This window comes from Apium graveolens, chromosome 1, assembly GCF_009905375.1.
Source record: "Apium graveolens cultivar Ventura chromosome 1, ASM990537v1, whole genome shotgun sequence".
Taxonomy (NCBI): domain Eukaryota; kingdom Viridiplantae; phylum Streptophyta; class Magnoliopsida; order Apiales; family Apiaceae; genus Apium; species Apium graveolens.
Window position 1 is genome coordinate 107,952,357 of NC_133647.1, and position 16,890 is coordinate 107,969,246.

A 16,890-nucleotide genomic window follows, 5' to 3' on the forward strand; every position below is an offset into this window, starting at 1 on the left:
TTGGTTTTGACCACTATGTGTTGTCTGGTTATTATCTATGTGTGATTAATGGTGTACCGGGTTGTCCTCGTGATTAATTAAGGAATGGTATTGAATTGTTTCACTTTTAAAAATGGATTTAATGCAAATTTATTTGTATAAATATTTGAAGTGTCTCTAAAATTGTTTTTATGGTTTTATAATTATAATAATTATTTTTAGGATTTTATAAAATTGAGAAATCAATATTTTATTAATTATTTATCCTTAAATGATTTTCTAATTGCTTTTATTTGTAAAATCCATATTTAATTCTAAAATTCTTCAAAAATTATGAAACTCATATTTATTAAAGTTTGGAATATTGTGAGAATTTTAAAATTATTTTGGTAATTTTCGGGATTAATCTTACTTGCGCGTTGTTTCGGTGATTCGTTAAAAGCGGGTATGAATTGCGTTTCAATAATTATTTAAAAATTATGAAATTTATATTTTTATAAACTTCGGGGTGTTCGTAATATTTTAAGATTATTTTGGAACCGCTCTGGTGAAATTTATGCGCTATGCATATCGTTAAATTCGCGATTTAATACCCGAATCAGAAATTTCAGTCTAATAGGGGGTATGTGTCCTTTATTCAGGACACGTGTTTTACTCAGAGAATGGCAGAAATTGCAAGGGATTAATTTTCTCATTTCTTCCTCCTTGTATCTCTCTCTCGTCAATTTCTACAGCCCTTTTCTCTCTCGGCTGTTTTCTTCTTTTCCTCCCTCTCCCTATGTCTCTGTCGCTTGTTCTACATTATGCGGGTTCCCTTCTCTTTCCCGGTAAGCGGCTGTTGCGGCTGAAATTCCGGCGGGGCCGGTTGTGTCTGTTTGATTTCCGTTCGTTTGTGTATACATATGTGTATATACTTGTATGTGTGCACAAGATTTGGTCGGGTGTTCATGTCGTGACTCTGTACCTTCATTTTTATTTTCCGGTCTCTATGGTTCTCCCCGGCCGCGCGTGGCGTGGGGGGGCTGTGCTGTTAATTGTTCATTTTATTTACTAACTGCACTTTTACTGTTGCAGATTAAATGATTTAAAGTTTCGTGAATTAAAAAGATTATTTTGCAGAATTATACGATTTAATCGATGAAATTCGTGAAGGATGTCCGATGTATTTGGAAACCCGTGAATTTTATCACCGTCGGCGATGAGCCTCGGCGAGCCGACGGTGGACTGTGATGATTATATTCTGAGTCCTAATTTAATAAATAAATGTAAAATACGAATAATAATTAATCGTAGTATTGAATTGACGTTTGGGAAATTGTGAATGTTGGTTGTTGTGAATTATTATGGTGAAGTGACGTCGAATTGTTCGACGGGTTAGTCCGATAAATAAAGCAAGTGCTGCCCAATTTCCGGAAAACTGAACTATGTAAATACGGGAACGTATCCGATGATTATCGGGACGTTGGGTGACTATATATATATATGTGTGTGTGTGTTTATACGAAACTTGATTATACAACGTCATAAAATATTTTGCCAAATTGATAACCCTGATTTCATAAAATAAAGAGTTTATGTATTTTCCGAAAATGAACGACGAACCGATTCTCGAGATTGTGAACCCTACTTGTTGCGTGTGTTATTATAATATACATAATTATGAGTCGGGTTTGAAAAATCATTGGGTAAGAACTAGTATCGAGGATATGTCAAGCATACCTAGACGTCTAACGTAGGGCATTTCTACCCTGTAGGTTATGATCGAGAACCTGAAAGTGGACGATGGACTAAAGATAACCTAGTAGTCAATTGACGAGTTCAGTAGAGTTTCTACAGAAAGACCTAAGTGTCGAAGTTGAATCCAATGGGATCTAGTGGTTGGACGTTAGAGCCTGAGCAGCAGAGTCGGCTCAGAGTTGATCAGTAATAGTTGTAAAGCCTTATAAGGCAAGTACTTCCGAACTTTTCTTCAAGATATATTGCAATTATTTTCTAACTGTTTCATAACATGTCGTTATTATTTAAAACAACTCATGTTTTGTATTGCAAGTGTTATAAACTATTTAACCTTGAATCCTGATTTCTCTTGATCTTGAGCCATAAGCCTTATTCTTTGTAAATCATCCTTCATTGATTTCCAGATACCAAACCACCCAAATATGATACTACTCCCCAAATGTATAACTAACAAATACCAAACACTGAAACAAAATTGTTTGGAAACACAGAAATATCTATACCTCAACTATTCTTTATAACATCAAAGAACTGTACCCTGAAAAATCATTACTGGTCCAATACCTGATCATTTTACAAACTGGAAAACCGTTTCTCATACATACCCTGATATACCCTTGAGATGTCCTTGAGTTTCCTTATAATTTTATGCAAATGTTTAACCATTATTGATTATGATATTGTTTTATTGAATCATATTGTTATCATATTGAACTGCTTTAGGATTGGATAGTTTTTATATATGTGGACCAGATTCTTGGTCAGACCATACCAATGGTCAAGTTAGGCCAATGTGTGCCTTGGATCCAGTAATTAGAGCAGTGTTGTGTGCTTGCTCGAGGTTAGTGCATGACTGATCAGCAGTCTAACCTTGGTTTTTAAAACTTAAAATGAATATCCAATTCTAACGATTAGTTAAAAAGAAACTTGATTCCTTTGAATCATTTCATTTGATCATTGTTTAACCTCAGTTATTGTTATCATGACTTGCTGAGCTGGTTAGCTCACTCTTGCAAATTTTTTTATATATGTTACAGTTGAAAAGAATATGGATGATAGTGAAGTTCCTCATTCCAAAGTGCTGGCTAAGGTTCCAGTTGAGTTGAATCGAGCTAGCAGAAGCTTCATGCGGTATAGAGATAGTCAGATTGTAAGAATGATTTTATTATCAATTGTAAGTTAAATTAGTTGGGATTTGGTACGTTGTAATAATGGTTAAGATTGTGGCTTGTTTTCATACTTTAACCTGTTGCGATCCGTGGTTTTATAAAGCAGGGTCATTGCAATTAATATTTCATATACAGGTTGATATATTGTGTTTGTGTTGTGGACCCCAAACTTCTGACCCGGGTTTGGAGGGTGCCACAATCAGCTTTTAATCTAGATCAAATAAAATACACAAATCAGTTAACTTTTGAGCATTTTAGAATAAAAAAATGTATAAACTTCAAAAATGTGAGTCTAAACATTTTTAGAGGATATAAGAATAATAACACTAAAATGAATTTTGATATGATGATCTTAAAGATATCTTATGCAATTAATCATGTGTATTATAAAAAAAAAATCTGAAATATAAGATGATGACATGCATAGGAAATGTAAGGCATCTAAACCATTGAAATTACTAAACAACCCCCAAATATCATCAGATGTTCTTAAGCTCCCGCTTCCTCTGATTCATCACCATTCTCGACTCTTAATTCACATCCTTATATAAACACTGATTATATACATATAGACATCCATATCTTACAAGTTTGTGCTTTTTTTTATCCCCCATTGTAAGTGTATTTCAGCTCAATTATACTCGCATTTGTTCATTTTGTTTTATGGTCATGTTTATATTGATATACACACTTTTATGTGTTTATGTGTAATGTATGTGATGATAATTATATTTTGGAATGTTGGAGTGTAATTTCAAGACATGGATGGTGGACAAGAAGGCCCGATCTAAAGGACGGTGGAGGAAGTTTTTTGAGATTTTTGAGGAAGGGATGGCATGCTTAAGGGGAAAAAATTATGTGTTTTAAACGTGACTTTTGGTAAATTTGGGCGATTTGTGATGTGGGTTTTTCTTATTTTCTTATTTTTGATTTGGGGTTTTGCAAATGTTGAAAGGTTTTATTAAGAATGTGATCCTGGTGAGTCTTTTTTAGTTTCTTGGTTTAGTAACTGTTTTGTTTTGTATTTATTTACATGCATGTGTGTGATTCAATATTTTGTTCTATGGGAATTATATATCATAGAATTGGTATATCCTGCACCTCTGATGATTTCTTGTTTACATTCACATTCCCTTTTTTTCTTGAGAGACTTTTCTTGAGTCTTTATTTTTTAAAGTTATATTATTTTAGGAATTAGTGGATATCTCAATCGTCTTCTATTATTGTGTTCGTTTTATTTGATGAGTGCTTACTGTGTGTTGGGCCTGACGGGTAATCTTTTTATTGTTCATATTTTTTGTTCTACTTTTCAAAGCTATTACTCGGAGAATCTTATTCTAAACTCGTCTACATGGTTAATGATGGTTGGCCATGGCAATGTAATTATTTTATTCCATAGATCGGATCTGTTTATGGCTAATTTGTAGCCGATAAATGGGATAACCCATATTTTTTTATGCTAGTAATAAATAGGTATGTGGGCCTTTCTTAGGAGAACTGATCACATACGGGCAAGAACTGTAAGAGAACGATACTTTCGACGTGGTAGTTAATCACACCATGGAGTATCACGGTGGACGACCAGTACTCTTACACTCTTTCGTGTTGGTTTTTTGGTCATTTATTGAATTTTATGTCACCTTAGGGATTTATTTGACTATAGTAATATTTTTTTGGTCTGCTACAACATATTTGTGTTGTTGCTATAGACATCCATGGCATACTGTTTCTTTCGATATACGATCCATGTGGTTAAGTAAATAACTTGTTCTGCATTCAAGTGCTCATACTTGCTTTTAGATATATTTTTAGAATTTAAATACAGAAAGTGATAAGCATACCAAGATGAGGCAAAGGGTAAAGTAGAGGTCCATTTCCAATTAGCAATATATATATATATATATATATTCTGATTATCAGATATACGCCATAAAGTCCAACTAGCTACCCTTCGAAATATATTAATATAAATGTACATGTAAGCAAATGGTGTGTAAGAAGGTTCATGGCGACATGCGAAAGATCGAGATGAAAGGTCCTTCGATCTGTGAGGCGAGGCGTGACGAGACTTGTGAAGACTTTGTATTTATGGCTTGTAAATGTAATAAGGTATTTTTGTATTGTGAGGCGTGGTGGCCCATTCCACGAAATGGTGGGTTTAAGGGCATCACAAAAATGTTTTGTGTTGTGCCCAAATCAAATAAATTAGAAGGAATGAATACGAGTCGCTAATTTATACGCATTTATTGATGTTAAATTCTAATTTAACGCAGACCATATAATATATTTTCATGTATATTCAATTCTCAAAATAATTATAATAATTTTTAATTTCAGTAATGAACATGCAAATATTACACATAAAAAGTATTTTAAATTGTATTAAGTATAACATATACACATAAATGTGCAATATCGGTGAATTGAATTCTAATCGGGATTTTCTAAAGTACCGATTTATCCAAACTGGGCTAGATATTTATGCACGAACCTAGAACCCACCAGAAAGTTTTAAGTCCAACTCAAACGACCTGGTCTAGGCGTTTCTAGAACAGGTTTCAAATTTTAATGAGTTTTTATTTGCATATATGAACATTTACTTTATCAAAATTTAATTAAAATATGAACAGTTAACCAACCTAATCTGGATTTTCTTGTCTAACATGGGTTAAATATTACTTAAAAACATAAAAGTCCCATAAAATTTAAAGTACCGCTCAACCAACCTAATCCTTATTAGAATGGATTTTAAAGTTTCATGAAATTTTCAGGCAAATATAAATGGTTACTTTATGAATTTTAAATAAAATAATGTAATGGTACAAAATTGGAGTTTTGATTAGAAAATATCTAAAATCAAATCACAGGGCGAGATTCGACCCATTCTATGAAGTAAAAACAGTTTTAGTAGAAATTAGGATAATAAAAAAATATTTAATTCATATCTGTTATTAATATTTTAACAGTTATATATTATAAGATGAATATATGCATATTATACTATATTCCTTTAAAATACGCGTATAGCGAGATTAAATTTTCTAAAAATGAATAATAATTAATTTTAAATAAGTAAAAAATATTTTAATAACAATTATGTGTTTACTTTTTATCTGGATTAAAATATAATTATACATATTGACCGGTCAATTTTTTGAGCTACATTAGAATAAAAAAAAATATAACGTTCTAAAATGAATAATATAGATTGATTTGTTTTTGGACAAGATTAAAATAACAATAGAATCAACTTTTAATTTGAGAATCTTAAAGATATTATATGTGATTGATAATATTGAGAAAGTTAATTTTTTGAAAAAAAGATGATGATATGTAAAGAAAAATGAAGCATCTAAACTATTAAAATTACTAAACTACCCAAAATTCATTCCATGTTCTTAAGTTCTCCCTTCCTCTATTTTATCACCATTCTAGACTCCGGACTCTCATCCTTATATATACGGACACACACATTACATAAAAAATAGTGCCAGTGAATAACAAGCTTGTGCACTCTTTTTATCCCCTGCTATAAGTGTGTTTCAGCTGAATTAACATATGCTTTTGTTCATTTTTATGTTTACGTGTTATGTATGTATATACAATTGTGTTTTCAATGCAGGAGTGTGATCTGAAGACATGGAAGGTGCTGGACAAGATGTCATAGTCAGGAATTCAGTGGACGGTGTTTTTTGAGATTTTGAACGAAGAAGGGATGGCTTGCTTAAGGCCCTGACTGATGGTAAAGAAATTTATGTGTTATAAATGTGAATTTTGGTGAATTTAGGTGAGCTCTGATGATGGTAGTGCTTATTTTACACTTTTGATGCGGGGTTTTGCAGATGTAGAAAAGTTTTATCAAGAATGTGATCCTGGTTAGTCTTTTTCAGTTTCTTGATTCATTGCCTGCTTTTTTGTGTGTATGTATGTGCATGTGTGTTGTTGAATGTTCTAATCCCTGGGATTTTTATTTAGTAGAATTGGTATATACTGAACCTCTAATTTCTTGTTTACGTTTGCATTCCCTTTTTTTCTTGAGAGAAATTTCTTTAGTTTTTCTTGTTTTAATGTCATTTTGTTGTTTTAATGATTAGAGGATATCTCGTTGTCTTATGTCATCCCGTTATGTGAGTGGCCAGAGAATTTATAATTCTAATTTGCGGTAGAATCATGACCCTGCTGTTATCGGACCTCTGATTTTGTTTACATTTGCACTCTCCCTTTCTTTTTATTCTGATAAAGTTTCCTTTTAGTGATTATAATTATTGCATATATTAAGTTTTTCATCGCTAATTGTCAGAGTACATAAAAAAATTTAGGGTTTATACAAGAGTGGTCAGTATAAACTAGATTTTGTGGCCGTTGATTATCGCAGGACATGAAAGAATTCAGGTTTGATATGAGAGCGGCTGGTAATTAAATAGATGATAATTTAGGGTAACACGAGAGTAGTTGGTGTTACAGAATCGTATTCGGCCCAATAATTACTTAAATCATAACCGGCCCAATAATTATTTAAAGGAAAATTAAGTCTATTAAGCCCCATATGCTAAACATTGAGTCCATCAACCCTTAATGGCCGATTTAAGTATATCCCTATTTGCGAAGGGCGGGATTTGAATGTGCTTTCTAGAAATCAAAATAATTAAAAGAATTATATTAAAATACTAATTAATTACAAAAACTTTAAATGAAATAAATCAGTATGTAGTAAATATCATGGAACTTTAATATAAAAATATGTCTTGTTGAACATCCACTTAACTGATTAAGGGCTAGAATGCGCATCTTCCTTCTTTAGACACTTGACATTCTTTAGATTACTTATGATGGTCATTGTCAATTTTTTTTTAAAAAAAGTCTATATCTTTCAGATCAGCAATATCAAGATCCTCGTGTATTTTAATTGTCACATTATTTTTATACTTATTTTGAATTGATATTCTCTTTATAAGTTTTTAACTGTATTGTATTGCTCAAATTTTTAACTAAGTTCTTTGTATTTATCATTAATAAATACCAAGATGTTGTATTTATCATTAATTACTCTTTATATTTTACATGAAATCTAAATATAAATTATGTTTTGCTTATTGATCATACTACCATATAATTCGTGTGATGTACGATTATTTTTATTATTATATATTATAAATTATAATTTTAATATGTTGGTGGTGGATTTCAAACCTTATACCTCCTGATTAATATTTTTGAGACTAAATGATTCTCATCCATTTGATCTGACGACCATGGATTGAGTGAATAGAGGACCAATAACCAAACTTTCAATATTTCGTCTTTAATGTTATAGTATAGATTCTAAAATCAGAATTAGTCTTATGATCTAAATTTTGCATCTACAACACTACTGAAATTTTCTGTTAGGAAGAATGTACAGGGAATTGGACTTCTTTTGTTCATTCCATTTAAAAAAAATTAAACTATAACATAGTTCTACCAATTTAGGGATCAATGTTGCTACTGTGAGTCCACTATTGATTACAGTCTTTAACTTTTCCTAATTAGAACTTTGTAGATATTTTGGTAAGAACTTGTTGTTTCTAAAATTACGAATATATATTTACAGATAGGGAGAACTTGTGTCTGTATGGACTTCCAAATGGACAATGGGAAGTTAATGAGCCCATTGAGAATGTGCCTGCGGTAATTCCTGACCCGCCATTAGGCATTAACTTTGCAAGAGATGGGATGCAAAAAAGTCATTGGCTATCACTTGTTGCGATTAATAGTGATGCATGGTTGATTTCTGTTACATTCTTTTTTGGTTCTCGTCTCAACTTCAATAAGAATGAAAGGTAACAATTAATTTGATTGTTTTTTTTATAATTGTAAATACATACCAAATTTCCGCCTCCATTTCTGATATGGATGAAAATTAATCAGTAAAGATATAATTAATGTGGGATTAGTTATGTTTTAAGTTGACTAGTCAAATCCTATGAATACCACGACCAAAAAAGGTCATGGAGACCATGCATTAGTACATGGAGACCACGGCTCATGATGGGTCTTGGTGACTGTGGCCTAGGATAAGTCCTGGTTACCCAAGTAAGTCATGTCAACCATGACTCAAGATGGGTCACGACGTCCACGGCCTAAAATCAGCTACATGATAGGCCCACCGAGGTGACCTGAAAATGAGGCCCACAGTGACACCAAAGCGATGTCCAACATGGAAACGGACTTCTACAAGGAAGGATCAAGAATCCACCGTCTTGATCAGTCCTACTTACCATCTAAGTAAGAGACTTTTCCACTAAGTCTCCCAACCTAAGTCTAACCCTAGACTCAACCTCTATATAAAGGGCTCTACCTCTCAAATTAGAACTACATTTTTTACCTTGATTCTCTGCAACACAGAGATACGTAGGCATCTTGTAAGGACCGTGTAGCCTCGAATACAAGCATAGACATTAAAACTTGAAACTCAACAACCTTAGCATTAAATACAAACGAAACCATAGTTTTTATTTCACAATATTTGGTGCCATATGTGGAAAGTCAACATCAACCTTGGTGAGCACACGAAGTAGAAATAACAATGGAAACGATGATCCAATTCCATCGCAGATACTCTCATCCACGGTGGAGATCCCTCCACACTCGATATATGCCACCCTCGGAGATAGAGCTCACGTTGGAGCAACTGAAACTTAGACCCAAAGGACAGATTCCCCATTCCAAGATACTCTACTAGGGACGAGTCCCTCAAATCTAGAGACGAATCCCCAGTTTCAGCCACTGCATGTACCTCTGAGTTCCCGACCTATTGGGTTTGAGTTTTCGACGGTCGTGATCTTAGGGACCACCAACCCCCCTTATGAGATGCCCTTATATCCTGAGGTAGGAGGAAGTGAACTTTTACGCTAAGAAGAAGGACAAGGGAGGATGCCCCAATATATCCGTGGTTTGGCCCCTATCCCTAAAGGACAAGACTTTTTTGGGCCATACTCTGAAATAGAATCAGATCCATCAGAAAAGGAGACCGCTCCAAGAAGGAGACGTGCTAGCAAGGAGCCTCAACCAAGAGGCTATCAACAGGCCCGAAGCACCCAAGGGACGATTCCCCAAGATATCCAAGAAAGGATTAAGGCTCATGAAGCCGAGATCCAAAGGTTGAAGTGTTATATGGAGATGCATAAGCCGTAGAGCCCCCTCCCCCCGGTAGCAAGATCATGGTATTTTTTTACTGTCATAGATCTGGAACGTGCAACGCTGAGGCAAAGGGTTGCAACCCCAAGGGCCAACCCAACTGACCTAATGCCCCTAAGAAACCCTGATGATCCTAACCCCCAATAACTGAGGAGATTATGAACGTCTGCATCTCAAGAAAGTTCAAGATGCCCACCATCAAGGCATATAATGGTATTGGTGACCCGATGAATCATGTGAGGAAATTCTCCAATGCCCTGTTGTTATAGCCCGTGAATGATGCTATCAAGTGTCGGGCCTTCCCTCAAACTCAATCTGGCATGGCTCAAATATAGTATATCCACCTACCCCCAACTCGATTGGATCCTTCAAAGATATAAGACAAGATTTCATTAAGAAATTAATCAGTGACAGATTCCAGGAAAAAAATTGGTTTCTTTCATGGGCATTGTACAAGGAGTGAAGAAGTCCCTCGGAGACTACCTAAATTGATTCACAAAAAAGGCCTTGAAGGTCCCAAATCTTGATGATAAAGTGGCCATGATAGACCTGCAGCAAGGAACTAAGGATGAATTCTTCAAGATGTCCCGAGCTAAGCACCCTCATGAAAGTATGCTACATCTTCAAGATAGGGCCAGAAAGTTTATTAAACTCGAACAAAGTATGAAGAATACATTTGTGAAAAATGACCCCACAGAAAACAAGAAGCGAAAGGCAGAACAATAGTATGATGCGAAGGACAAATATCCTCGAACTACCAAGAATTCTGATTCCACCCCAAGAAGAGCCGAGGACAGAGATTCACTGAGTATACAAGGTTGAACGCTCGAAGAAGGCAAAACATGTTGGAAATTGAGAAGGATAAGGACTTTAGATGGCCGAAGCCACTAAGGGGAGACCCCGAGAAGAGAGACAAGAACCAATTTTGTAAGTTCCATAAGGATGCTGGAAATTATACCAACGACTGAAAACAACTGAATGACGAGATTAATCATATAATCTAGAGAGAAATATATGGAATATTCATTAATGGTGATGATGAAGGAGGCCAGAACAGAGATGATGATCAAAGGAACAACCGAGGTCGAAACCCGCAGCCTTGAAGGCCAGTAATTAACATGATCTCAGGAGGGCCAACAACCGCTGGGATAACAAGGAACTCTTGAAAGGCCTATGCAAGAGGGTGATGAACATAGTGGAGATAAACCTAAGCATATTAAGACTGAGATGAAACTTGAATCTGGTGGTCCCGACCTAGAAGGTGTGAAGTTTCCTCAGGATGATCCCTTAGTTATCACCCCGATAATTGAAAATTGTCATGTTAAGAGAGTATTCATCGATAGTGGAGCTTCCGTGGATATTTTGTTCTATGGCACATTTTTGGAGATAAAATACAATGACTCCCAACTGACCCCTTCGGATGCACCCATCTACGGGTTCAACAGAGTGAAATGCCAAGTATAAGGAGTAATTCAACTTCCTGTGACTACTGGGGAAGAGCCAAGAGAGACCACACAGATATTAAAATTTCAGGTGATCAAGGAAGCCTTCACCTACAATACGATCACGGGAAGGACATGAATTGCAATTAAGGCCGTCCCATCGACCTATCAAACGGTGCTCAAATTCCCCACCAGGAATAGTGTTGGAGAAGAAAGAGGAGATCAGAAAATGGCTTAAAGTTTTTATGAGGCTACACTCAGGCCCGATGGAACTGGGATGGGGTAGGTCCTCCCAATAGAATACATGGATGTCCGCAAGGATGAAGAATATCGAGGGAAGCCGGCTAAGGACTTGGTCACATATATCGGAACATCTTTGGAACAGCTCCTAAAGGGCAAATTGACAAATTTCTTACAAGACAATAACGATGTGTTTGCTTTGACTGCAGCTGAAATGTCTGATATTGACCTCAACCTTATAACTTATAGGTTGAATGTCGATCCATCTCGAAAGGCAGTCAAACAGAAGAAGGGAACATATGCCCCTGATAGGCTGGAAGCCATTAAACAGGATGTTGAGAAGTTCCTAGAAGCCGGTATCATCGAGGAAGTTCAATTTCGCGAACAGTTGGATAACTCCGTGATGGTCAAGAAAGCTAATGGGAAGTGGAGGATATACATCTACTTCACCAACCTCAATGATGCATGCCTTAAGGACTGTTACCCGCTACCAAGGATTGACACCCTGATCGATGCCACTGCTGGGCATAAGGTGCTAAGCTTTATGGAAGGCTTCAGCGGTTATTATCAGATTAAAATGCACAAAAATGACACCAGCAAGGCATTTTTCATAATTGACTTTGGTGTGTTTTTCTATCTTGTTATGGCTTTCGGACTAAAGAATGCAGGAACCACTTGCCAAAGATTGGTGAATAAGATATTCGTTCATCCGATCGAAAAAACCACGGAGGTCTATGTTGACTACATGTTAGTCAAAATCCTAGCTAAGTCTGATAAGATTGATCACCTCAGAGAGGCATTTGAAGTGTTGAGGCACCACAAGATGAGGTTAAACCCTGTCAAGTGCGCCTTCAGCGGAAGATTTTTGGGTCACACGGTCTCGTAAAGAGGAATCGAAGCCAACCCCGACAAAATAAAAGACATACTGGACATGGAGCTACCACACTCTATAAAGGACGTTCAAAAGCTGACGGGGAGAGTTGAAGCTTTAGGAAGATTCATCTCCAAGTCGAGAGACAAGTGTATGCCCTTCTTCAAAGCCCTGAAAAAGGTAAAAAAAATAAAGTGGACTGCTGAAAGCCAAGAGGCCTTTTAACAGCTGAAGAAGTACATGATTAAAGCCCAGTTTTTGTCCAAACCAAGTCCAGAGGTCACCCTTTACTTTTATCTTGCTATTTTAGAGCAAGCGATGAGCGTCGTCTTAGTAAAAGAAGAACATAAGATTCAAAATTCTATCTATTATATGAGAAAAGTTTTCCATAAAGTAGAGTTGAACTACTCAAATACTGAGAAGTTTTCACTTGCCCTGATAATAGCCTCGAGAAAGTTGTGACCATACTTCCACGCCCACAAAATTGAAGTCCTGACACACAACCTTTGAGGAGAAAATTTCACGGTTCAAAAGACAGTGGAAGGCTTATTAAATGGAAAATAGAGTTGGATGAATTTGACATTAAGTACAAGCCTCAGACATCCATCAAGGCTCAGGCGTTAGTAGACTTCGTGGTCGAATGCACCATTAACAACCAAGAAGTCGGGGAAAGAAGTAGTAACCCCGGAAGGAAAAGGAAAGACGATGAAGACTTGACTCTGAAGGAATATTGGGTTCTCTATTTTGACAGAACATCCAAAACAAAATTTAGTGGTGCAGGCCTAGTCTTGCAAAGCCTTGACGGGTTCATAATTGAGTATGCTTTGAAGTTGGATTTTCTGACAACAAACAACGAAGCAGAGTACGAGGAACTGATAGCCGTCTTAGGCTTGGCTAGAGCCATGAGGGACAAGAATCATAAAATTCGTGGAGATTCAAGACTTGTTGTTGCCCAAGTCAATGGAGAGTTTGAGTCCAAAGATGACATAATGGCCAAGTATTCAAGAGTCATGAAAGAAATACTGACTCAGTTTGATGAATGGTATGCAGAGCATGTTCCGAGAGAGGAAAACATCACGGCTGATGCCCTATCTAAGTTTGTCTCGTTTGAAATTGAGAACTATCCAAGGGAGGCTCTAGGAAGAGTAGGCTTATTTTGAAGGCTTTTCAGTACGACGAGGACGTCACCTCGCGCGCTTACTCTCGGAAGAGTAGACTCATAAGAGTAGGATTATTTTGAAGGCTTTTCAGCCCCCTAGGACGTCAGCTCGCTTACTCTCGGAAGAGTAGACTCAGAAGAAAATGATTATTTTGAAGGCTTTTCAGCCGCCTAGGACGTCATATCGCTTACTCTCGGAAGAGAAGACTCATAAGAGCAGGACTATTTTGAAGGCTTTTCAGCCTTCTAGGACATCACCTCGCTTACTCTCAGAAGAGTAGGATTGTTTGAAGGCTTTTCAGCCACCTTGGACATCACCTCGCTTAGTCTCGGAAGAATAAACTAGGAATAGTAGACTTATTTTGAAGGCTCTTCAGCCAACTATAGCATATATGCCTCGGGCTCCCGAAAGAGTAGAGCGTTGACGCCATGAACTCCCAAAAGATAAACCCAACCAAGAACCTTACAAAAAATATATAGGACCAAGGGCCCTCAAGCGGGATAGATCCAGGTAAGCAACCCTAGCCGAGAAGCCCCCAAGGAGCCCGACCGAGTAGCCTCAGCCGAGTAGGTCCAAGGGAGGCTCTCAGGCGAGTAGGCTTCCACCAAGGGAGCTCACAGCCAAGTACGCAGGCTCCAGGCACCTTCCGGATGAGTAGGTTGCCTTGGAGTAGCCCTCAGGCCGAGTAGGCTCTAGGGGAGCCTCCGACCCTCCGTCGCGATCGCGGGTGGAAATTGTTGGCCCTTCCTCCTGACCACGAACAAAATTTTTGGCTCCTGGAGGCGTACGTAGACAAAAAAAAATTAATGAGTTTTCGCCGAAAAATAAAAAATTTCATATTTGCCAATTAGCCCAAATTAGGGTCGATTAGTGAAAACTAGTCAAAATTCAGCCACGATTAGGGCCAATTAACCCGGATTAAGGTCAATTAGCGTAACAAGGTTTATAATTAACCTTTGTAAGGTTAATTGCCATTTTACGCTAAATAATTAGCTTGGATTAAGGCCGATTAGCCCCGATTATGGTCGATTGCTAGTTGTCGCCCTATAATTAACCTTTATTAAGGTTAAAAGGTGACTAACGCTCATTTACCAGCCCTGATTAGGGCATATTACCTTTGAACGCTATCCAATTAGCCTTAGAAAGGGATAAAATAATGATTTTTACCTTTATTAATGATTTTTTTGTGTACCAAATAGTCACTGTAAATGTGTAGGTTGCTCCACACTTCATAATATGACCAAACTCAAGAAGGGATAAAATAATCCCCGAGTCACGATTACATCGTTATAACTTTCACAAAATTGAAGAAGTTTTCCAGAAAGTTGGGGGCGAATGATATGATAAAAAATAATCCATAAAGATATAATTAATGTGGGATTTATTATATTCTAAGTTGACTAGTCAAAGTCCGTGAACACCACGACCAAAATAAATCGTGGCGACCACGACCCAAAATCAGCTACATGATAAGCCCATCGAGGTGACCTGAAAATGAGGCCCACAATAACACCAAAGCGATGTCCAACATGAAACCGGACTCCTACGAGGAACGATCCGGAATTCACCGTCTTGAGCAGTCCTACTTACCATCTAAGTAGGAGACTTGTCCCCCAAGTCTCCCAACCTAAGTCTAACTCTAACTCTAGACTCAACCTTCATATAAAGGGCTCAACCCCTCAAATTAAAACTACGTTTTTTCTCTTAATTTTCTGCAACACGGATATACGTAGACATCTTGTGAGGACCTTGTAGTTTCGAATATAAGCGCATACATTAAAAGCTCGAAGTTAAACAATCCCAGCATTAAACGAAACCCTAGTTTTTATTTCACATGAATTTCTATTGTTTTGCTTTTTTTAGCCCATCTTTTTACTGTATTATGTTCAGAATACTGCAAATTTATGGTAAAATTCCCTAGCGTTCTTTGCTGGCTATGTAGTGAACTAATAACTGCAGGTTGAAAAATGAATGTGGAGTCAATTTAAGTACTACGGGTCAGAAATACCTTGTAGTTAGGAAATACTATGTTGGTTTTTTTTAAAACTTACTATGTTGGTTTTTATTTTGATGTAATTGCAAATTACAGGAAGAGGCTTTTCCGGTTGATTAATATGCTGCCAACTATCAATGAAGGTTTCTGAAAAGCAAAGAGAGCAACTGTCAACCACTCAAAGCAATGGAAACAAAACCAAACCAAGTGGAAAGATGGTAGAAATTTCATTTCAATTCGATTCTTTACTCTTCCTGCTATATTTTCAGTTCATTCCTATTGCTGATTTTATTATGAAAATATATTTAATTTTTTATTTTTACAACTTTTCTCCTTTCTTTTTCTTCATTAACAGCCAAAGTCTCAGTCCTCTGTGCAGCAGTCAAAGCGAGTGCGGATGACCCCTACTCTTCCACCCAAAGAAGAGAGGGACAGTGACGAGGAAGAAGCTGAGAAACAGAAATCAACATTTTGCGGTGCTTGTCATCATGACACTGGTGTTGATAAATTCTGGATTTGCTGTGATGTCTGTGAGAGATGGTTCCATGGAACATGCGTAAAAGTTACTCCTGCAAAGGCTAAGCATATTAAGCATTACGAGTGCCCTATTTGTAGTAACAAAAAAGCTAAAGTTTATTAGATAAAGCAATGGACTTGGTCATCGCTAGCACATCAGACTAGAACTTTAGTTTTTCCTTTAAGAATTTCGGAAACTTGGCTCATTTTTGAGTGGGGAAAAAAGGTGGATTTAGCAAAAGTATCTTGTTATGAAAATGTTGCATTTGGTTTTATATCTTACCGGATTCTGTACTTTATGAATATCAAGAGCCACCTATTGGCATATGGTTTCTTTTTCTCTGATGCTATTTGTGTATCTTTGTTTAGAGCTGGTTTAGATGAAAATTATATCTACAATGCTTATAAGTGTTAATATTTGATTAAAGCACTTGTCTGCATTTCTCGAGGGAGTTCTTGAGAAAGAATGCTGTTACTAGTTATAGCTCTCCACACTTTCATGATGCAGATTTATATACTGCAATTTGAATCCAACTGATATTTTAGTTTGTCAAACCTGATGGATGGGAGATTCCTAAGGTAAGGTCTCCCTCTTAGGATTTTGATT

The 16,890-nt window shown here is 36.5% G+C and overlaps 1 pseudogene; it reads left to right on the forward strand.

Annotated features, from left to right (window-relative positions):
* The first annotated feature begins 6,524 nt into the window (after positions 1 to 6,524).
* Positions 6,525 to 16,560, forward strand: LOC141665618 (PHD finger protein Alfin1-like; annotated as a pseudogene).
* The last annotated feature ends 330 nt before the right edge of the window (positions 16,561 to 16,890 follow it).